This window comes from Mesocricetus auratus, unplaced genomic scaffold (genome assembly GCF_017639785.1).
Source record: "Mesocricetus auratus isolate SY011 unplaced genomic scaffold, BCM_Maur_2.0 Super-Scaffold_100024, whole genome shotgun sequence".
Classification (NCBI taxonomy): domain Eukaryota; kingdom Metazoa; phylum Chordata; class Mammalia; order Rodentia; family Cricetidae; genus Mesocricetus; species Mesocricetus auratus.
This window is the reverse complement of record NW_024429205.1, coordinates 12172507-12193453: the sequence shown is the minus strand read 5'-3', so window position 1 is coordinate 12193453 and position 20947 is coordinate 12172507.

The following is a 20947-nucleotide window of genomic DNA, read 5'->3' as shown; positions in this document are numbered from 1 at the left end:
GTCTCTCTTAGGGTTCTCTTTGTTACCTAGGTTCTCTTGGGTTGTGGCCTGTACACTGGTTGTCTTTTGTTTTATGTCTAATATCCACTGTGTTTGTCTTTCTGGGTCTGGGTTACCTCATTCAGGATGGCTTTTTCTAGTTCTATTTGCCTGTAAATTTCAAGATGTCATTGTTTTTTTGCTGCTGACTAGTACTCCACTGTGTAAATGTACCACATTTTCTTTATCCATTCTTCAGTTGAGGGGGCATCTTGGTTGATTCCAGGTTCTGGCTATAATAATGCTGCTCTGAACACAGTTGAAAAGATGTCCTTGTAGTGTGAGTGTGCGATGTTACATTTTAAAGCAGAAAATGAGATAAACTGAGTGGAGAAGAAAAATTAGTGAATATTGAAATGTAAAACATCTGTATGAACAAAAGCTTTGAAGATAAAATTTGGTTAAAAGTTGGATGGAATAAGTTAAAGAATTAAGAGTTAAATAGGAGTTTGTGACTGGCTGAGTAAGAAAGTGCATTAGCTATGTGGCAGTACTTTTTTCAAGATAGATTTTTATTACTCTTTTAAATTGTGTGCATTTGTATGTGTCTATGTGTGAATATATGCACTTGTATGTGTCTGTGTGTGAGTATATGCATGTGAGTGCAGGTACCAGAGGAAACCAGAGTTACTGGAACTCCCTAGAGCTGAGAACTTAGCAGGCAATTGTAAGCCAGTTAATATGGGTTCTGGGAACCAGCTGAAGTCATGTGCAGGGGCAGAACTCACACTCAACCACTGGGCCATCTCTCTAGCCCCTTTGAGTTAGATGGGCTTTAGGCTTAGAGTTCCGGTCTTTAACTTGGTTCAGGCCGTTATCTCAGTTCTGTGCGTTGTTGGGTTAAAATTAGATATTGAGTATGAGTTATGTAATTTGATATCTGCATGTTTGAAGTTCATTGGGGACAGACCTCTCCTTTATTATCAAGTGCTTATTAAACAAGAAAATGAAACTATAGGACTTAATTACTCATGAAGAGAATGGGATTTGAGTGGTACCTCTGGCCCTGAGTGGATACATGATTTTCTGAGCTTCTGGAGAGATTATAAAACAGCTATTGAAGGAGGCTTTCTGTTATAAAGAAATAAAGACATACCATTGCCCTTCCCTTGACAGATAATTAAAATGGGCCTGTCAGTGACCTAAACAAGAAAATGTAGGAAAGTTGTCTAGTCTAGAAATGTTGAGAAATAGCATGGAGCCTACGTAACTATTTATGTTGGCGTAATAGTCCTTTTGACCCTTGTTCCTTCTCACTCTATGGTTTTCCTCTGTCTTGACCCTGTGAAAATCAGGGTCAACCGTCATCTTGGCAAAGGCTAGAATCACCTGGCAGATGGCCCTCTGGGCATGCTTGTGGAGAATCATCTTGGTTGGGTTAATTATGATGTGAAGATCTGCCCAAAGTGGTGGTACGATTCGCTAGTCTGGGAACCTGCTTGTATAAAAATGAGAAGTGATCCAAGCACACATCCATGTCCTTTTGCTTCCTGACTGAATTCAGTGTGTTTGGCTGCCTCAACCTCCTGCTAGCATGATGGACTATTCCCCGGGACTGTGAACCCAAATAAACCTTCTACTTAAGTTGCTTTTGTCAGGGTATTTTTATCACAACAATAGGAAAGTCACCAAGTCAGGTCCCTGTGGCTATTGCTCATGCTCATTGTAGAGGATGCCTTATATTATTTTATCATAAACTCTTCCTGTTACCTGCTTTCTGTGTGTCTTGTCTGCATACCTTGACAGTGATTGCAAGAACTGTAGTGCTAAGTGGAATTCATAGCAAGATTCCATGGCACTATTGCCTTGTTCTTCATAAATCATCCTAACCTCCCATATTCCCTCCCTTTCACTTAGTAACATAAAATCTGTACTTTCCTAATGAAACTCAGTGAGTGGAATGCAGTCAGTCTCACTAAACAAAGTCAGAATTGGCTTGCTAGATATCCACCCTGGTGCCTGGATGTCTTTACATATTTGATCTGAGTAAAGACCAAATTCCATCTGGAGTTTATAAAACATCTTTTACTTGTCATTTTCAAACAGATTTTTTTCTGCATGTGTCTGCTAGATGGTTTGAAAGCTGTAAGGAGAAATCCAACGGTGTGAAAGAATTCCAGGGAGGTACACAAATTTTTTCCTTGTACCAAAGAATTTGTTCTGATTATTAGAGTTACCAAAGGGACTTCACATAACAAAAGAACAATACAATTCTTATTGTATCTCTTTTCTCACGATTAATACTAAAATAAATTCAAAATTCTCTATATGAAAATTTTGTCTGCTATTCCTGAGACCATGGTTTTGCTTTAGCTTTAATTTTTTTAATTTTGTTGTCTGCAAACTCTGCTACCTAACTTCATTCTGTACATACTGAGTAGAAGGGCTGATAATTGAACTTGGTCTCAATGCTCTTGTTTTTTTCCATAACAAGATGCTCTTTTCCCTCTCTCTTCTCCCTCTCCCCTTACTATATCTGATGCATCCTTTAAAAAATATACATGTGTACATTTCCATCTCTGTTCTTGTTCACAATACTCCCTCTGTTTGGAGCACATTTGTCTTCTTTTGTTGCTCTGCATGGTCTGCTCAAGTGATACCTATTCCTCAACCCTTCCCTGATGCTTTCAACTGGGATGGTGATTTCTTCCTTGGCACTCTCAAATCACTATAGCTTTTGTTATGTATAATATGTACTTTGTTCCTTTAGAGCTAAATACCATAGAAGACCTAGTAATTTATACTTTTTTTTTGCAAATAGGAATGTCACAGGACTAAATTCAAGTGGAAGTTTCATATGCATTAAAGGTGTACTTATGGGAGAATGGTTGTTTCTTTTCTCCTTTGCTTAATTGCTTGTTCTCTTTGGAATGTGACATAATTGTGGTTGTGCTTTGTGTAAGGGAAAGGCAAAGAAGAAATGTCAGGTCCATGATTACTTTAGAACTACTTGACCAATTCTAGTTTACTATACAATTCCCCTTGTATTTGTGTGTGAGTGTGTGTGTGTGTGTGTGTGTGTGTGTGTATGTGTGTGTGTGTGTGTGTGTGTGTGTGTGTGCTGAAGAAACTTCTATGCGTCTGGGGGTTGTGGGCTCTATCAGTCATTGTAGCTGATGTAACTGCAGGCCCCCTTTTTACCAATCCCTACCCATCTCTCCTTCTTACTTTGACTGTGAGCTACTTAGGGAAGGTGCTGCCTTACCTTTGTGCTTAACACTTCACTCATTTTATACTTGTATGTACATATGTGTTGTATGTCTATGTGTGTGCACATGTGGTATTGTGTAGCAGTCTTCTCCCCACTGAAACAATATATTTTACAAGGAGGCTCCCTGAGACAGAAGGTAAACAACTTAAAATGGCTTCAGGAAGTCCCTGAAACCCACCAGATTCACTAGGTCCCTCCCTCTCAAGAGTAAACAATAAATATGCCCGAGAGCCAATCCCACTCAGACCAAATGGCATAGGAGATTCCCTGAAGAGCTAAGCTGGAAGAAGAGTCTGAGAACAGACCAGATGTTGGGAAGAAGCTGGAACCAGTGGAGCCGCCTAGAGGAGGCTCAGACCAACTTAGCTGGTTAGAAAGGACACTATCCAACCTGTGGAGCTGCCTGAAGGCTGTGCTGTGTGCTCCAGCTTCCCAGCCTTTGTGACCTGTCACCCATGCTGGGGTAGGCTTTGGTGATGCAGCTGCCTTTGAATCGTTTCTGTGCCTGTAAACAACCCCTCACCAATACTCATGTAAGTAATCCAAATAAAACTCATTGGCTCACCAAACTGGACTTTTGACTTTTGTGATATGTGTATTTTGGTCTGTTGTTGGTTACCTATCTGGAAAGAGAGAGAGAGAGAGAGAGAGAGAGAGAGAGAGAGAGAGAGAGAGAGAGAGAGAGAGAGAGAGAGAGAGAGAGAGAGAGAGAGATGGATATGTGTACCATGTTAGATGTTCCTCAGGATGGTTCTACTGTATAAGGTTTTCTTCTGTTTGTTTTGATATAGATACTCTCACTGAACCTGGGGCTCATCATGTCAGTAAAGTGGGATAGCCAGTGGTCCCTGGGGATCTGCCTATCTGTTTCTTCAATGCTGGAATTACAAGCAAGTTCCACCCTCCCTATGTTTAGACAAGGGTTCCAGAGTTTGAACTCAAGTCTTCAAGCTTCAATAGCAAGCACTTTACTAGTTTATCTCCAGTCCAGAAACTTATTTATTTATTTGTTTAACAAATACACTACTATATGTTAGACACCACATTAGGTAGGGACAATTAGACATGCTTCCTCTTCTGATATCACACAGAATTTCACGGAGAGAAATTCTACTGATCAGTGTTGGCGATGGATTTCAATATTAGGTGGCTATTATTTTCCATTTAGAGTCCTTACTGAAATCCCATCTTCTTTTATCAGTAGTCCCTATAAGGACAGGGGACACTGGATTTAGGGCCTAATCAGATCACCCAAGATGATGTGTCTTTTCCTCAAGATCTTTCATTTTAATCTGCAAAGAGCTTTTTCCTCTTGCATGTAAGGTAACTTTACAGATTCCTGGGATACTGTATCTTGACTGCCCATGACAAGAACCTATAGTGGATCAGGAATCCAAACAACCTTCATACATTTGTCCACAAACTTGGTCTGTTGTGACTTTTCCTCTAATCTGGCATCAAGGTCTCTGGATAACAGCCCAAAAGTCTAACCTTGCTTTCATCCTGTCCTGTGGGGGATGGCTGTGGAAGTTGGCTGCATGTCCTTCATGGGAGACTTTCTTATCTAGCAGATGGTTTAATGCCTAAGTGTGGGGTCTAAGACCAGGTGTACTTATCAAGGAAACTTGTTTGTACAAGGAGATGACTTATGAGTTTTGACTGACCTAAGTCCAGTTCATTTCTATGAATATAGCCACTCTGGAGGAGACCTCTGATTGGAGGAGCAATAGGCTCAGGTGTTCAGACCCAGAGGCATTAACACAACAGAAGGTGTTTATGACTCCTAAATACCAGAAAGTCAAGAGGTGCTCATGCGGGCCAGTGAGGGGTCCAGAGGCAGCAGGGTGTGTACCCAGATGATGGGAACCAAGGAGGAGCAGGGGAATGAGAGGTTAGGAGGCAGAGAGTCTGTGCCTGGAGGACTGCATGTTTAAGATCATGGAAGGGTTAATTTGTCTCACTAAATAAACTGTCTTACTATCCCCACATATCTAATAATATTACATTGTGAATCTTAAATGCAACAAAAGTTTTTAAAAAACCAAGTAAGCCATAAAAATGTCTGTGGGATTTATTCTGGCACCGTTTGTAAAGTGACTAATTTTAAAAACCAATATGTTAATGGGAACAACCACTTAAAGGCCTTTAATGTTGATCATGTGCCCTGGCCAGCAGGGCACAACGAAGGTTGAGCCCACAGGAACCTGGAATGAAAGGGACAAGAGACACAAGGACAGACAGCAAGACAGGCTCTCTGATCAAGCTACATTTTTTTATTTCCTCACAAGGATTCTTATAGTGGTTGAAGCAGGAAGCTTGGCAGAGCAGGGGGGTGGTTAGGTGGGAGAGGCCATTGCTTTGAAGCAGGATATGTTCCAAGGACACAAGTCTGTGGTGGGGGAGTCTGGACTGCAGGTCAGACGGCAGAGGAGTGGGAGAGCCTGGACTGCAGGCCTTGGAAGTATGCTGGAGACTATTGTATTTATTAATAACATTAGCTTTATCCTTTCAATTATTGATTAAATCAGTTCCTCAAATTAATAAAAAAAGAGAAAGTATGCTGTACAGGAAGATAAGCAGACCAGAGGAATAGAAACTTAATTGTGTTAGTCTCTAAGAATACAGTAGGAAATATAAAGGTGACTTTTATTATGCTATCCTTGTTTAGGGTCCTCCACAGCTGGCAATATTTACAAGAGGTCCTATATACCAATGATCGCTCCCGGCAATCATCATCATATTATTACTCTGTTTTCTATACTTGTGATCAGTAGTACAAAGGTTTATGTCCTCAACAGGCTGAGGAACACGCTTGCTACCACAGATAACCAAACACAAAGGGAAGGCAAGATTTAACTAGACTCACAGCGATGTGGTACACTTGGGTTTCAAATTAGGCACAAACAGAGAAGTTATATTAAAGAAATCTATGACAAACCCTAATGCTGAATTCACAATATTTAGATTTTGCAGGTTTCAAGACATAGACTCTTGATTTTTAATTTAAAAATATTTTTATTTAAGACTTTCATACACTGTATTCTGAACATATTCACCTCCACTCCCTTAACTTCTCTCAGATCCATCCTCCCTTCCTTACCCACCCAAGTTGATGAGATCGATGCTGGCCCACACTGGGTATCATTTTTGGGGTTGGGCTATGGAGACAATAGTTGTATTGGAAGTAATGACATACTTAATTTTCCTTTAGTTATTGATGTAGTCCAGGCATTGACTTTTGATTGGCAGGTAGGAATGTTTTTAATAAAAATTATTTCTGTTTCTGAAAAAGGAATGGAAAGATAATCGCTATTGATGTTTCTCTTACATTTTGAGAAAACGAGATGATGCTCCTGAGGCTTCCCAGTGTCTGGGATCCTCAATATTTAAGGCAGACTGAAAAACATCTGTTTGGATGCTTCAATTTGTCTCATTACAATTTCTTACCCACTAATAATGACTGTTTGCTTCACATTATATGCACTCAAGGAAGCAGTTGCTTTCAGATGTGGTACAGTCTTTATTTTCCAACCTCTAATGATGAATGATATTTTGGCAAGAACACACGATTATAAATGAGGCAAACCACACACACACACACACACACACACACACAGAGAGAGAGAGAGAGAGAGAGAGAGAGAGAGAGAGAGAGAGAGAGAGAGTTTTGTTTTTTTCTAGACAGAGTTTCTCAGTGTAGCCCTGGCTGTCCTAGAACTCACTCTGTAGATCAGGCTGGCTTCAAATTTAAGAAGTCTGCCTGGATGCTGCTTTCTGAATACTGGGATCAAAGGCATATGCCATCACTGCCTGGCAAGTCTCATGTGTGTTTTAATTCCGGGCTAAGCACTTTGTATAGCATTTCTACCTAGTAGGGCTGTCAGAGACATAAAAGGACACTGCACACCGCTTCTGCTTTGTCATTCAGGACTTGGTAGTAGTTAGTTTCTCTGCTTTTACTTACCTCCCCCAAAGACTTAAGGGCAGGGCAGCACTCTGAGATTGGCTTTGTCAGCAGAGAAAATACATTTTGCTCCCTACAGAAATGAGACCCTGACTAATTTGCATTAAAACCCATGATTCAATTTAATGTAATCATCGTCATCATTATTTCATTTTCTTGTGGTGCTAGGAATCACACGCAGGGTTTTGTGCAAGGTAGGCACACACTGTACCACTGAACCACATCCACAGCCCTAGGAATCTCTCTCTGTCTCTGTCTGTCTGTCTGTCTGTCTGTCTCTGTCTCTCTCCCTCTCTCTGTCTGTCTGTCTCTCTCTCTGTCTGTCTCTCTCTGTCTCTGTCTGTCTGTCTGTCTCTGTCTCTCTCCCTCTCTCTGTCTGTCTGTCTCTCTCTGCCTCTCTATTTCTCTGTCTCTGTCTCTCTCTTTGTTTCTCTCTGTCTCTCTCCCCCCTCCCTCTCTCTTTCCCCTCCCTCCCTTCTCTTCCTTCCTTCCTTCCTTTCTCTCTGAATCTCTCTTTTTCTAAGGTGTGTGTGTGTGTGTGTGTGTGTGTGTGTGTGTGTATGCGCACGCACGCGCGCACGCAGCAGACCCGGAAATTGAAAGAACTGTAGATTGACAGTCCATATGCCTTCCAATGAGAAGAATAGTGGTTAATATTTTAGCCAATTTTCAGAACCATTTCAGAGAAAAATCAAACCGCTAAATAGTTTGGAACAGCCGGTCGTCAGATAGGTCTAGCATTCACTGATGGCGCTTGGCTGAAGGAGTTTTTAAAAAGTACATTGCAGAGCTATCATTTTGTCTGTACTTTTTATATATTCTTCTGCTAAAAGTTTTAATAATCTACTGGCGGTAAATTATGGTTCATTTGTGAAAAGCAGGGAAATGCTTCCAACTTTCCTTTTTGATAATAGTAAACAAGCCACGTGAAGGATACCCGTGGCTCAGATGATACTTTACTAGAGAGAGAGAGAGAGAGAGAGAGAGAGAGAGAGAGAGAGAGAGAGAGAGAGAGAGAGAGAGAGAGAGAGAGGAGAGAGAGAGAGGTCACTTACACGAGAAACCGAGAACTGAGGTCAGTGCCCTGTTTGACTCCACCTCGATGGAAGCCCCCAAAGAGCCAGTGCCCCCTTTTCTTTTCCTTCATCTCTCCTACCCCCATGTTCCTGTGAACATGCCCAAACAGGTGTGGCCAGTGTTGTGGATCCTAGAGATCTCTCCCTACACCTTTTAACTATGCATTTTAAAACTTGGAATTTGGGGGCAAATGGACAGCACTAGAAGAAACCATCCTGAGTGAGATAACCCAGTCACAAAAAGACAAACATGGTGTGTACTCACTTATATATGAATTTTAGACATGGATCAGGGGAGTGCCAGTATACAATGCCACTGCCAGAGAGTCTGGGAAACAGAACCTTCAACCAATGACTGATGGAAGTAGAGGCAGATACCCACGGCTAAACACTGAGCTGAACTCAAGGAACCCAGTGACAGAGAGGGAGGACTGATGAGCAAAGGGGTCAAGACTGGACTTGTTTAACCCACAGAGACAGATGACCTGAACAACAGGGAGCTCTTGAACCCCAGACTGATGGCTGGGAATCTAGCATGGGACTGATCCAGACTGCCTGAATGTGGGTGTCAGTGAGGAGGCTTAGGCAATCTATGGGGCCTTGGGTGGTAGATCAGTATTTATCCCTGGCATACAAATGGACTTTGGGTGCCCATCCCAGAATGAGAGATGCTCTCTCAGCCTGGACACTTGGGAGGGCCTAGGCCCTGCCCTGGATGAAATGACAGACTATGAACACCCCCCCCCATGGAGGGCCTCACTGTGCCTGGGGAAAGGAGTGGAGATTCAGGGAGGGGGAAATTGGTGGGAGGGCATGGGAGGAGGGGAGGAACTTTTAAAAAGGAAGGACAGTCCTTTAAAAAAAGTTCTAATAATTGCTGTTTCCCATGGTAGTCAGTGGGCTCCTCCTGCCTTTTCTTCCCTCCATATTTCTTTCCTTACCTCCTTTATCTCTCCCCTCTTCCCTTTCTTCTTCCCTGTTTTCTCAGTCATATTTCCTGTCAGTGCTTAATATAAGATATGCCAGAAAATTCATGCTAAGGTTTGAAAATTTAGTTTTTCTTAGAATGATATTAAGCAGCAAATAAAAATGTCACAGTGAGTTAAGAGAAAGGCAGTAAAAGAAAGAAAGTTTATGGGCTGGGGAAGTGGCTCTGCAATGATAAATTAAGGAAGGTTTAATAAGGAATGATAGATCTTCAGAGGTGGGAAAGACAAATTACGAGGTTATTACCTGTCTGCCAAATTACTCCCTAGATGAAATCCAATTCTATTCAGCCTTTGCTAGTGTTTTGTGAGGAAACTCACAAATTGCTTTGAAATGTATTCCAAGTAGCAACCACTGAGAAGAGCTGAGATAGTTCTGAGGAAGGGAGCTGGAGGAATCTTGATGGAAGAGTTGGGCATCTTATTCAAGCAGATACGAGGCAATATTACCAATCCACATTACACTAGCAATGCTCATGTTTTATTGGAGAAAACAAAGACAATTGGGCCAGATGTGCAAAGCAGTATGAGACAGAGCTAGATCCACATAGGAGTCCTTGATTGACAGCATAAGTGGTGTGCAGAGCCGTGAAAGGAAAGAACATTGTTCATTTAATTGGTTGGTCAACATTTTTATGCACCGGAGGAAAAATACCCTTTATCTTTATTTCACATATCATAGTCAAAGATCTATTGCAGCAGGAGTATGGGTCTCAATCAAGCTATAACAGATCCATAAAATATCATGAAAGTTCCTCACAAGAGACGAATCCCAGGACTTAAGCTGCCCAGCAGCATCAAATCTCTGTGCTCCTTAGAGTACACAGTGTCTTTAAAATGATAAGGACAGAAAAATAATCAAAAAAGAAATAAGCAGGAGACAACACAAATGCAAATGGTGATGAGTGACTGTCTAGGATGCAAAAGGCTCAGGGTTCAGTTCCTAGTGTTGCAAATATAAAACAGCAACCAAAATCTACAACCTTTTGAGTCTGAGAGTGTAGCTTACTGGCAGAGAATGTGCATAGTATGCAAGAGTGTGTGCGTGTGTGTGTGTGTGTGTGTGTGTGTGTGTGTGTGTGTGTATGTACGCGCACATGCGTGCAACCCTGGCCTCCATCCTCAATAGCACAAAATAAAAAATAATCAAACATTGCTTAATGTTCTTTAGGGTTTCTAGACCCATTTAAGACTTTTGCAAATTTTTCTTTCCCAATCCTTGTGTCTATCCACCCAGTCCCCAGCCTGTCCTTTTACTCTTTCCTCTTCCTCCTTCTCTTCCTCCTCCTCCTTCTTCTCTTCCTCTCCTCCTTCTTCTCTTCCTTCTCCTCCTTCTTCTCATTGACTACCATGATTTCTAACACAATTTTTGGGAAAAATGGTGATAGCAGACCGTCTGTTCTCCTTCCAACAACAGAGGGGAAGGTTTCAATTTTGTATTTTGAAGTTTAATGTATTTGAATTGAAAATAGCAAATGTTCCCCAAGGGTTATTATTTATCTTTTCTTAACTACCCTTATGCAGATTAGGTCAATTTCTTTTTATACTTTTGTAAGATCTTCATAACAATTAAAATTTCCTACAGCTACTGAGAATAGAAACCATATGATTAATGTTCCTATAATGAACTACATTGGTTGTCAAATAAAATACCAACATGCATTCCTGGAATAAACTGAAAATGCTTGGTGCTGGTTATGCCTAGCATTTGGGTGAGTGCTTGGAATTTGAAGTCAGGTTCTCACAGCATGGGCTCTTACCCAATCTACCATTTCTGTATCCCTGATGATGATTACTACTTTATAGTTTGCAGCTGACTTTGCATTCTTGGTTAAAGCTTGATCATGTTACAATGGCTGTGCTATATTTTTTCCAGGTTTAACATGTTTATAGTTTGGTCTTATGAAATATCTTGGACTATAGTTTTCATTTCTGTGACATCATTTATTTTATGCTAGGAAATTAGTTTAACTTCTTCCTCCATTTTCTGGAATAGTTCATGTGGGATTATTATTGCTTATTTCTCAAATATTTGATATAATTTACTCAAGCCACATGAACCTGATTTTTTAAAAAAGATACTCCTAAGCTATAAACTAAATTTATTTGACAGATGAGCATTTGGTCTAGATTGTCTATTAATTTTGGCTAAACATGTATGTCTCTGATGTCACAGAAAAGTTGAAAAACTGGAAAAAATTGAATCAAGAATCTCAGAGATTATCAAGTAGGATAAACTCTCAGAAAACTGCACTTAAATGCTATTATAAGTTAAGAATAATGAAAATAGTTTGAAGCAGCTGCGAAAATGACATCACATACTAAGAGGATGATTTGCATAACTGTGGACTTCTCATCAGAAACCATGGAAACAAGAGAAAAATATCCTTAAAGTGATAAATGAGAAAACGATCAGCCCAGAATTGTATGATGCTATATCAGTGAAAGCAATTTTAAGAGTAACTGCGAATTTAAAATATTCTCACATGACAATGGGATTTGTGTGTGCAGATGTAATTGATGGAGCTAGTTCAGGCCCATCTCACTTTGAGTTCTCTTTGATTGTGGGCCTGGGGATCTCTCAGAACGGTGCTATGTTCCCAGGTGTACCTTTCACTGCCAAAGGGCACCACCTGTAAGGAAGGTTTCTAATTAATTAATTAATTAGTTAGTTAGTTTCCCTTCCCCTCTCTCTACCTTTCACCCCACACACATGTGGATAACAGAGGACAACTTGAAGGAGTCTGTTCTGTTTTTTCCCTTACTTTCTGGGCAGGGTTTCTCTCACTTCTGTGAATAGGCTGGGCATTCCAGCTAGCTGGCCTGTCTTTGTCCTTCATTTCCTCACAGGAGTGCTGGGATGACAGTTGTTGCATCCCTAGCTCTGGCTTTTTAATGTGGATTGGGGGTATCACACTCAGATGATAAGGCTTGCTGCCTTCTCAGTGTCATCTGCCCTGCGATCAGGATTTCCTAACCTGGGTACCAGAAGGGCTGGAGCTATTTGTTGGGTAAGATTTTTTTCCCAGAGACCTCAAGTTTTCATTAGATTTTCTAATGGTTCTCACTCCCGGGAAGGGTTAGCTTCATTGGTCACTACCAATGTGACTAGGTAGATTTAGAGGAAAATGTTACTTTTTTCTTTTTCATATAAAGGAAATGTATCATCAGATTGGCCCTTGGTTGCTTATTGGTACGGGAGATCCCAGGCCACTGTGAGCTGTGCTGTCCCTGGTGTGCCTGGGTTATATAGGGAGGTGACTGAATGGGTGGGAGGAAGAAAGTGGGTGAGTGCCAGTCCTCTGAGGTCTCTGCTTCAGTCCTGCCTTCAGGTTACTGCTTGAGTTCCTGCCTTGATTTCCATCATCTGCATTCGCTTATGGGTATTTTTAATCTACAGAAGTGAATTCAGCTTTAAAGATACATGTATGTCTAAAATGATAAGATGTTATATTTCTGAGATGTTTACATTTCCCCCATTTTATAACCCAGATCTAGGTTTCAGTTTTTTAGAGCAAACAAGTCTTTTTCTCTTTTTTCCCCAACAAAGGGTCATGAGTCAACACCGCCCCTACCTGCAGAGATGAAGAGGGTCAGGGCCTGAGTCAGCCCCCACAGTATCACAAGACAGTGACCAAAAAAAGACAGTTCTTGTGACCCCTTGGCATAGGCCCAGACTTGCCCGGTATGCCCAAAGATGGAAAAACTAAAACCTCAGTCAATCAGAAATACACTAATGTAACTTGACCAATTATGTTTGAAATGACCTAACTGTTCCAAAAATCCCTCTTGCTGTGCTTAAAGGAGCCTGCATGTTCCTCTTGGGGTCACCACCATTTTGCCCAGGTGAACGAACCAGCACATGCTGGCTTATAAATGCCCTTTGCTCTTGCACACAATTTGAGTCTGGCATCTTCCTTCAGTGTTTTCTTGGATCCCTACATTTCCTTTACTAATTCTGGAGTCTGATTCAGTGTTTTGAAGAGGCTTTTGGTATACCGAAGTTATAAAAGTGATCTAGCATTGGAAAGCTTTACTTTTCACAGTTAGATCTTTTCCACTGTTTGGAGTTATCTTGCTATAAATAAGTAATCTCCCAAGAGAATTTTTAATTTTTTTATATTTTGCTCCTTTGGAATGCCTGTGAGTTATTAATGCCAGAGTCTTTTATCTGTGGTGTCTTTGTTGAATGTTTTATTAATTGTTGATGGTAGAGATGTGATAATTGGAAGGTATTTTGATAGTTTCCAGGTCCAAAAACTGATGTTTGATGTACAGTGTTTGAATCTAAGGGCCATGTCCATCTGGTCACCCTTCTCAGATAAACATTCATCCAAAGGAATTAATATTTAATACTGCAAATTCAACCTTGGTACAAACCATCCACTTTTGAGGTAGAATTTTTATTTAACACATTAAACATATGTTTGTAACTGATGTAATACCCCTTTTTAATATTGCAATTAACTCTTCATGAGTCACATAGGTAACAAGTAGACAATATTCTAATTTTGCATTTAACCAGAAAATATGGATATCTGCTTATTATTCCTTAAATTTTTTGAGGGGATGCCATCTGTATTGTCTAGTTTTATGTCATTTTGGCATAGGTTAGAGTCATCTGCAGGGAGGGAAACTCAAATAACAAATTGCCACCATAAAATCTAGCTGTAGGGCATTTTCTTAATTAGTGATTCATGGGGGATGGCCCAGCCCATAGTGGGTTGTGCCATTCCTGGGATAGTGATCCTGAGTTCTAGAAGAAATCAGGTTGAGCAAGCCATGGGGAGCAAGTCAGTAAGCAGCCCCCTCCATGGCCTCTGCACCAGCTTCTGCCTCCAGATTCCTGTCCTGTTTGAGTTCCTGTCCTGACTTCCTTCAGTGATGGACTATGATGTGAAAGCTTAAGCCCAATAAGCCCTTTCCTTCCAAATTGATTTTGGTCATGGTGTTTCATCATAGCAATAGTAACCCTAGGTAGGACAGGGTCTCACTGGATCTCGGACTGACCTGCAATTCACTATGTATTCCAGGCTGGCCTTGAATGTTGTATTCTCCTGCACCAGCCTCCTGAATTCTGGGATGAAAAATTTTAATAGAGACTATAATGTCTACTGCTTAGCTTAGGCATCATTGCTTGCTTTTGCTTCATTGTTTTGCCTATGTTTTTATATACTAATCGACTCACTTTTGTAGCCTTATTTGCAACATTCCAAGAGAACCCATTGTGTTAGGACAAATCACTGAGCTCATTTCTATTTCACAGGGCATTGGCATAATGATCCAATGAACTCTCTTAAGTCTGTAGTTAGGCAAGGCTGAGTTGAAACAGGTTTGCACTTCATACTGTGTTGAAGACTAGTTAAATCGTCCCTAGTACTGGAGCTTATTGGTTAAAAAAACAAAACAAAACAAACAAAAAACCAAGGAAACATTTTTGCTATCATTTTATTTTCAAAGCAAAGAAAGAAGGTAAAGGATAGGAAAAACCAGCAAAGAGAGACAGGAAATCATGGGAGCTTTGTGGTTCTTAATCTACCAAAGTTCTTTGGAGACTGGACAGGGAAGGAGAAAGAAGGCTTGACAACAAACGAGATTTGGAGAGAACATGTGGAAAGAAGGCAGAGAGCCCATGAGTGATGAAGGGAATCTGGGTTGTCCAAGACATGGAGGCTGACACTGCCCAGCTCACTTCGTACATGTCCCCCCAGGAAAACCTATCTGAAGATGTCAGGAATGACTGGGACTGGAGCCTCCTCTTTTGCATTAAAAATTATTTCTTTCCCCAATGTTTCCAAAGAGGTAGGTGAATAGGATAAAGGAAATCATTTAAATGTAATATATGACAAAGTTTGATCTAGAAAAGTCTTTCTTCTAACTAATGTGCATTTAGATTACTTAAAGTAAAATCTAGAATTAGTGTCCGTCCCTTAGTCATATTACACATTGCCATTTTTTGTAGTCACACACAACACGAAACAGTGCTATGTGTGTGTTAGGCAAAGGGCTTGCTAAACACTAAGGTCCAATTTCATTTTCTTAAAGATTTTATTTTCACGAACTGGGTTTTTTTCCCCTCCATACACAGAAAGTATTATTTTATTTTTTCCCATAACTGGGAAACTCAGCTATGCTGGCAGCTGTGGGGTGACAGCTGGTCATTCAGGGTCTTTAGCCATCAGTGGTGACTGGAGTCTGAACAGATAAACAGGGCCATCAGCCTCATCGTTTCCAACCTGGCAGGTCTTGGATCAAGACATCCTGGATCTGCGTAGGAGCCACAAGAAACCATATGGAAACCTGAGAGATGAGGCCTTTTGGCAAACAAAAGCACGTTATGCATGCAAACAGGGAATAAAATCTAACGGATCTTGAGAAAATAAGTTACCTGTAGGTCCCTGAATCACAGGTCTCTAACTGAGTACTTAACAAAAGTTAATTAATTGACTTTCTTAATTAGGAAAAGAGGGTCTTATTCATCATTCCTTTCAGAGATGGTCACAGTGATAGCAAGTTGCTTTTTATTATTTAACATTCAGAGACAAATCTTTTATTTTAGTGGACATTGGTTACTCAGCTATGAATCTGCACTCTTGCAGCTTAGACTATATGAGTTGGACAGGCAAGGCTGAGTCTTTAAAATATGAGTTCGTGTGAGATCAGTAATATCCTAATCTGCTGTCAATCTCATCTGTGTGATAATGAAGCAGTGAAGGCCTGGGGTGATGTCAACTTGCTCCAAAATAGACGCACTCTATACCCATTTTACTCCTTTAGATCATGACTTTCTATTTTCAGTACTTATTTTTAATGTTTAGTTAGTTGTATATCTTCAAGTTTGTGCTTCAAGGTGTCTTGACTCTGGTGTGCTATGCTGACAGCTTTTGGTTTGTGCTCGGCAATGGCACACTCTCTGACAGCGTTGGGTATTTATTGCTTTGTTTGCACACATTCATCTTGGTGTGAGAGACAGGTCCATCACTCACCCTGGTGCGCCTAATTTATTGAACTTTCCTGCCTTGTCTCATCTGCACATAGCATGGAGGCCAGAGCCCTGCATGTAGGTACCATTTTTATAGCAACTTATCTGAAATGATACATGTGTTAAATTACAGAAGAAATTTGATAAGGCTTAGAAGGTCTTCAGAAATAATACATCTTCCTTTCCTAGTAGCAACAGCTCTCATGCTGTTTAAATCAATAAAACTTCATCTTTAAAAATGGTCCTAGACAAGGATAGTATGTGCCAACTCAGAGTTACTGCTAGGATTAATCTTACAATATAAGTAAGTCTTTTACTTAAGTCTGGCTTTTAACAGATTAATTATGACATAAGATGGCTGTCTCCATAGAAATTCCCATGATAAGAAAGACTGTAAGAAAACAAACATTTTACTTGGGCAGAAAAATAACCTCAATTGATAATTTAGCAGGACAAAGGTGACAAGAGTCATCCTGTTTCCACACACTCCATAGCAAAGTTTCTTGTGGTCTCAGTTTGGGGTGGACAAACAGAGATGGCTTTGCCCAGGAGCATGTTGAACGTCTGTGTCCAACTAGCTCCTCCTTCTCTCCTTTCCTGAGACAGAGTATGCCCAAGTGACTCCCGTGCTCATTAATGAGAGGTACTGGTCCAGGCAGTCTAGTTTTCTATACTTCCTTTTTCAGTCTTTTGATTGACTGGTGACTGGCCTGTTCCCTGCTGATAGGAACCACATATAACATGGAAGTCTTGTTGAGACAGGTTTTCCTGGAGAGAATCAACAGGGATGATCAGTGCTTTCTGGACAAACATTTGTTTCCATCATATTCTTTTTTTCACTTTTTAAAAATTTAAGATAGAAACAAGCTTGTCCACATGTCAATCCCAGCTCCCTCTCCCTCCCCTCCTCCTCGGCCTCCCCACCAAGCCCCCCAGCCCCCTACCCAATCTCCACTTTGATCCCCAGGGAAGGTGAGGCCCTCCATGGTGGATCTCCAGAGTCTGTCAGTTCATCCAGGGTAGGGCCTACGCCCTCCCACAAGAGTCCAGGCTGGCAGAGCATCCCTCATTGTGGGATGGGCACTCAAAGTCTATTTGTATGCCAGGGACAAATACTACCCAAGCCCCATAGATTACCTAGGCCTCCTCACTGACACCCACATTCAGGCTACATCATATTCTTGATAAGGCTTGAGAACTGTGAGGACTTGATCTTAAATTTGTTTAGATTCCTCACTTTCCTCCGAGACTGGAGAGGTTTATTCAGGACATGAAATATTTACAGTGGAGGGAAGGCTAGCTTATGCCTGAAAAAGTATATTGGTTGCTGAAAAGCATCTTAGTGATGAGGCTGAAGACATCTTTACCACTAAATCAATTTATCCAAATTAGAACTTATTATATGTTGATGTGTGAGTAATTGGGGAAGGAAAAATACTAGTGAAAGGTTTATTTATGAAAAAATTATATGTGGAGAAGAACATGCATATAAAAATCATGGTATTTTACCTTTAAAAATGTTAATGTTAAAATTGAATCAAACCCTTTTTAAAAAATGATGAAGTCACCCAAAAATTATGTAAAAGAGAAAGAACCCAGCTTCCTTCCCGTCTCCCAACCTCTCTGTTTAGGATTTATTCTCCAATATCAAACAAAGGTGAAGTAAAGCTGATTGAATGATCTGGAATGCAAGGTGGTGTGGTCGAGAGACTCGTAGGCTGCAGTGATCTCTGTAGACTGTTCCAACTATAACAGGCTTTACTGATAGCCAAAGGCTTAGGCTGGCACCATTGCAAACAGGTATCCCCACCTCACCTCAACACCACATCCTGGCTTTTCCCACAATCTATGTGGGATTTCTATGATATCATTTGAATATTTGTCAAATGTGTTCTTCAATATCTGCCTTCTGTTGATTTCATAAGAGTTTAAGTTCTGTAAAAGCATTTTTTCTCTGTTTCACTTGTGTGCTCCGTTGCAAAAAAAGTATCTGATATATTAATGAATATTAGAATAAGAATGATGAAGTAATTGTTTCCTAGATTTTATACTTTATTAATTTAGAAAATAAGTCAAAAGAGGCAAAGAAGAAGCTGAATGCCAATGAAAGAACTTGGAGTTTTCTTGTGGGCAATAGATGTCAGGACAACAAAATTTGCCACTGACTGTGGATATGAGTATGTGCACGTGTTCATAGTCATCAAATTATGTGTTTTCATTTTATTACAATGGATATTGTTCCATCCTATGAGTATTTACTTTAAGATCTACCAGCAACGTTGCTGTGTTATACTGCTACAGTAGTGTGAAAAGAAATCTCTGGTAGAGAAGTTTTGTTTTGATTTTCCAGGTGGCTCGGTATCATTTGTGCATTGATGCTGTGTGTGCTGAATGAACAAATACTTAAGGTCAAGTACAGGCTAAGTCCTGAAACAAGAGGACAGACTCTTCTGGCCGAGTAATCCCCAGTCAGTTCAAGTAGGAGATTCCAGGTGTTCCAACAGGACTCTTATACTGCAGTGCAGGCTCAGTGCTCCCAAGGACGATTGATCCTTCTCTTGTGGACTCATGCAGAAGGCTTTTCCTTTTACTGTGAGAAGCAGCCAGCAAGGGCACACAAATACACTGACATGGTCTGAAGGATTGCGTTGTTTGCCTTTAATCCTCAATCTCCTTTTCCTTACCAGGAAGCTGTTGATCACGCTTTCTCTTTTAATTTAACTGTGTCTGGAGGATCTTTCATATAATATGTTTATAAACATTTTTGGCTGATCTCATCTAGACCACAGATGCCAGAGCTGTTCACGGAAGCTAGCATCCCTCTTTGAGGCCTGAAAGTGTTACAGTATTATAATTGTTCAACTCTATAGATGGAAATAATCACAGATTCTGCTTATATATAAATGAGTGGATAAACAGACCCAGCCCTCCATAGAGAAGTAACAAAGAATAAGCAGGGTCTCATGATCCAATAACTTGTCAATGATTGAATCCATCATCTGGGAATATGGTCTTCAACTGATGAAGTTTGTGCTATATACTTCACATCTAAACCATAGCAGCTTCCAATTTACTCCTGCCCATCTAGAAGAAATGAACTCCTCTCCCATGCTCCTTGGTATTTTCTTTAATTGCAGCATGACATCCAACTACTTCATGTTGCGCCATCATGATCTCTTTCTGTGATATACTTGTCTATATACAAGCCACACTCCACAAGGTCTTAATCCTCTCGCATGTCCTCATTCTGTTGAATGGATGATTTGTCTCAATACGCTCAAATTAATATTAGTAGGTGGTGTTACATCTCTTACTGGGTGGGTAATAAATTATCTTCTATCCTTCCTTTCCATGGTTACTTGAATAGATTTGGGCTAGCTAACCATATTGTATCCTTCCTTATTGTAACCACTAGAAAGATGAAATTGCAGTAACAGTCATTTATCCATTTTTACAAGTCCACTTCTGGCTGAGTGCGGAAATACTTCATCCATTCTACCTCATTATGCTTCTGTACTTTCTGATCTAAAATGCCATTTTGTGGAAGAATAAAAAAATGCTAGCAGAATAGCAGAATCTATGTGAAGGCAAATTGTTTGCAAAGATGTTCTTAGTTAAAACTGAGGCATTGTAGAAGGGCAGGAAAGCACCTGATGAGTTTGAATTCTGTACAACATAAAATCAGATGTCAGGAAGAGAGATGTGCATGAAAGGAAATCCATTAATTTTCCTACTCTTGTGTCTGAACCTGCAGACAATAAACATTTGCTCGTATTTCAAATAAGAAAAACAAAATACGATGATAACCATTAAGTGATCTGTAAAGAGAATCACGATTAATACAGCAAGGACCTCTCCCATTTGTCCATGTCTATTCCTGTGACATTTTATATGCTTCTCTAATGGTAGGAAATAACTCGATAAGACCTTGTATCGCATGGTGTTCTGTTAGGAAGCAGATTCTGGGTCACATTCTTAGAAATTAGTACTTAGCAGCTCAACATGTTGCTCTTTTCCTCCTTTGATGTGTGGCTCCCATATTCTTACTTAACACCATTGCTTTCTAATTTGCTCATATGAAAATATGGAGAGTCTGGGATGGGGAGGAGGGCAGTTCTTGACCGGTGACATTTGAATATGGCTTTGTAAATTGAAATGAGACATCCAAGATAAAAGTGAGAGAGGAGTTTAGGGAATAATCTATCTTCACTTTAAGTCAAATTCCAGGCCTCAAGAAAGACCGCAATTATGACTTCTCTAATATGTCATCAGCTAAAATCAGTTATCTTTCTTTTGTATCCTAAAAGCCCACAGTGTCAGGAATCTTGTGTTTCTTATAGTACTTCAGAATGCCCAGGGACATACTATATTTAGTTTAATAAACAATTCAGCATATTCATTGTATTACAATTACATACACATGGCGGGAAATAAAGCTCCCAGAAAGAAACTTCTGTAGAATGTATGCCTTTCAGGGGTCAAAGATATTAATTTGAATATTTTGGAAACCAAATAATAATTAAAACATTGATTATTGAAATTACAAACTTAGAGGCCTAATGTGTTGCATTTCTCCTGTTAACCCAGTGATCTTTATGCTACAGTTGTCCTAAAGGACTCTTTTATACATATAACCCTTTAGAGTACACTTTCCATGACTCAACACACACACAGATTCACATTTTTATT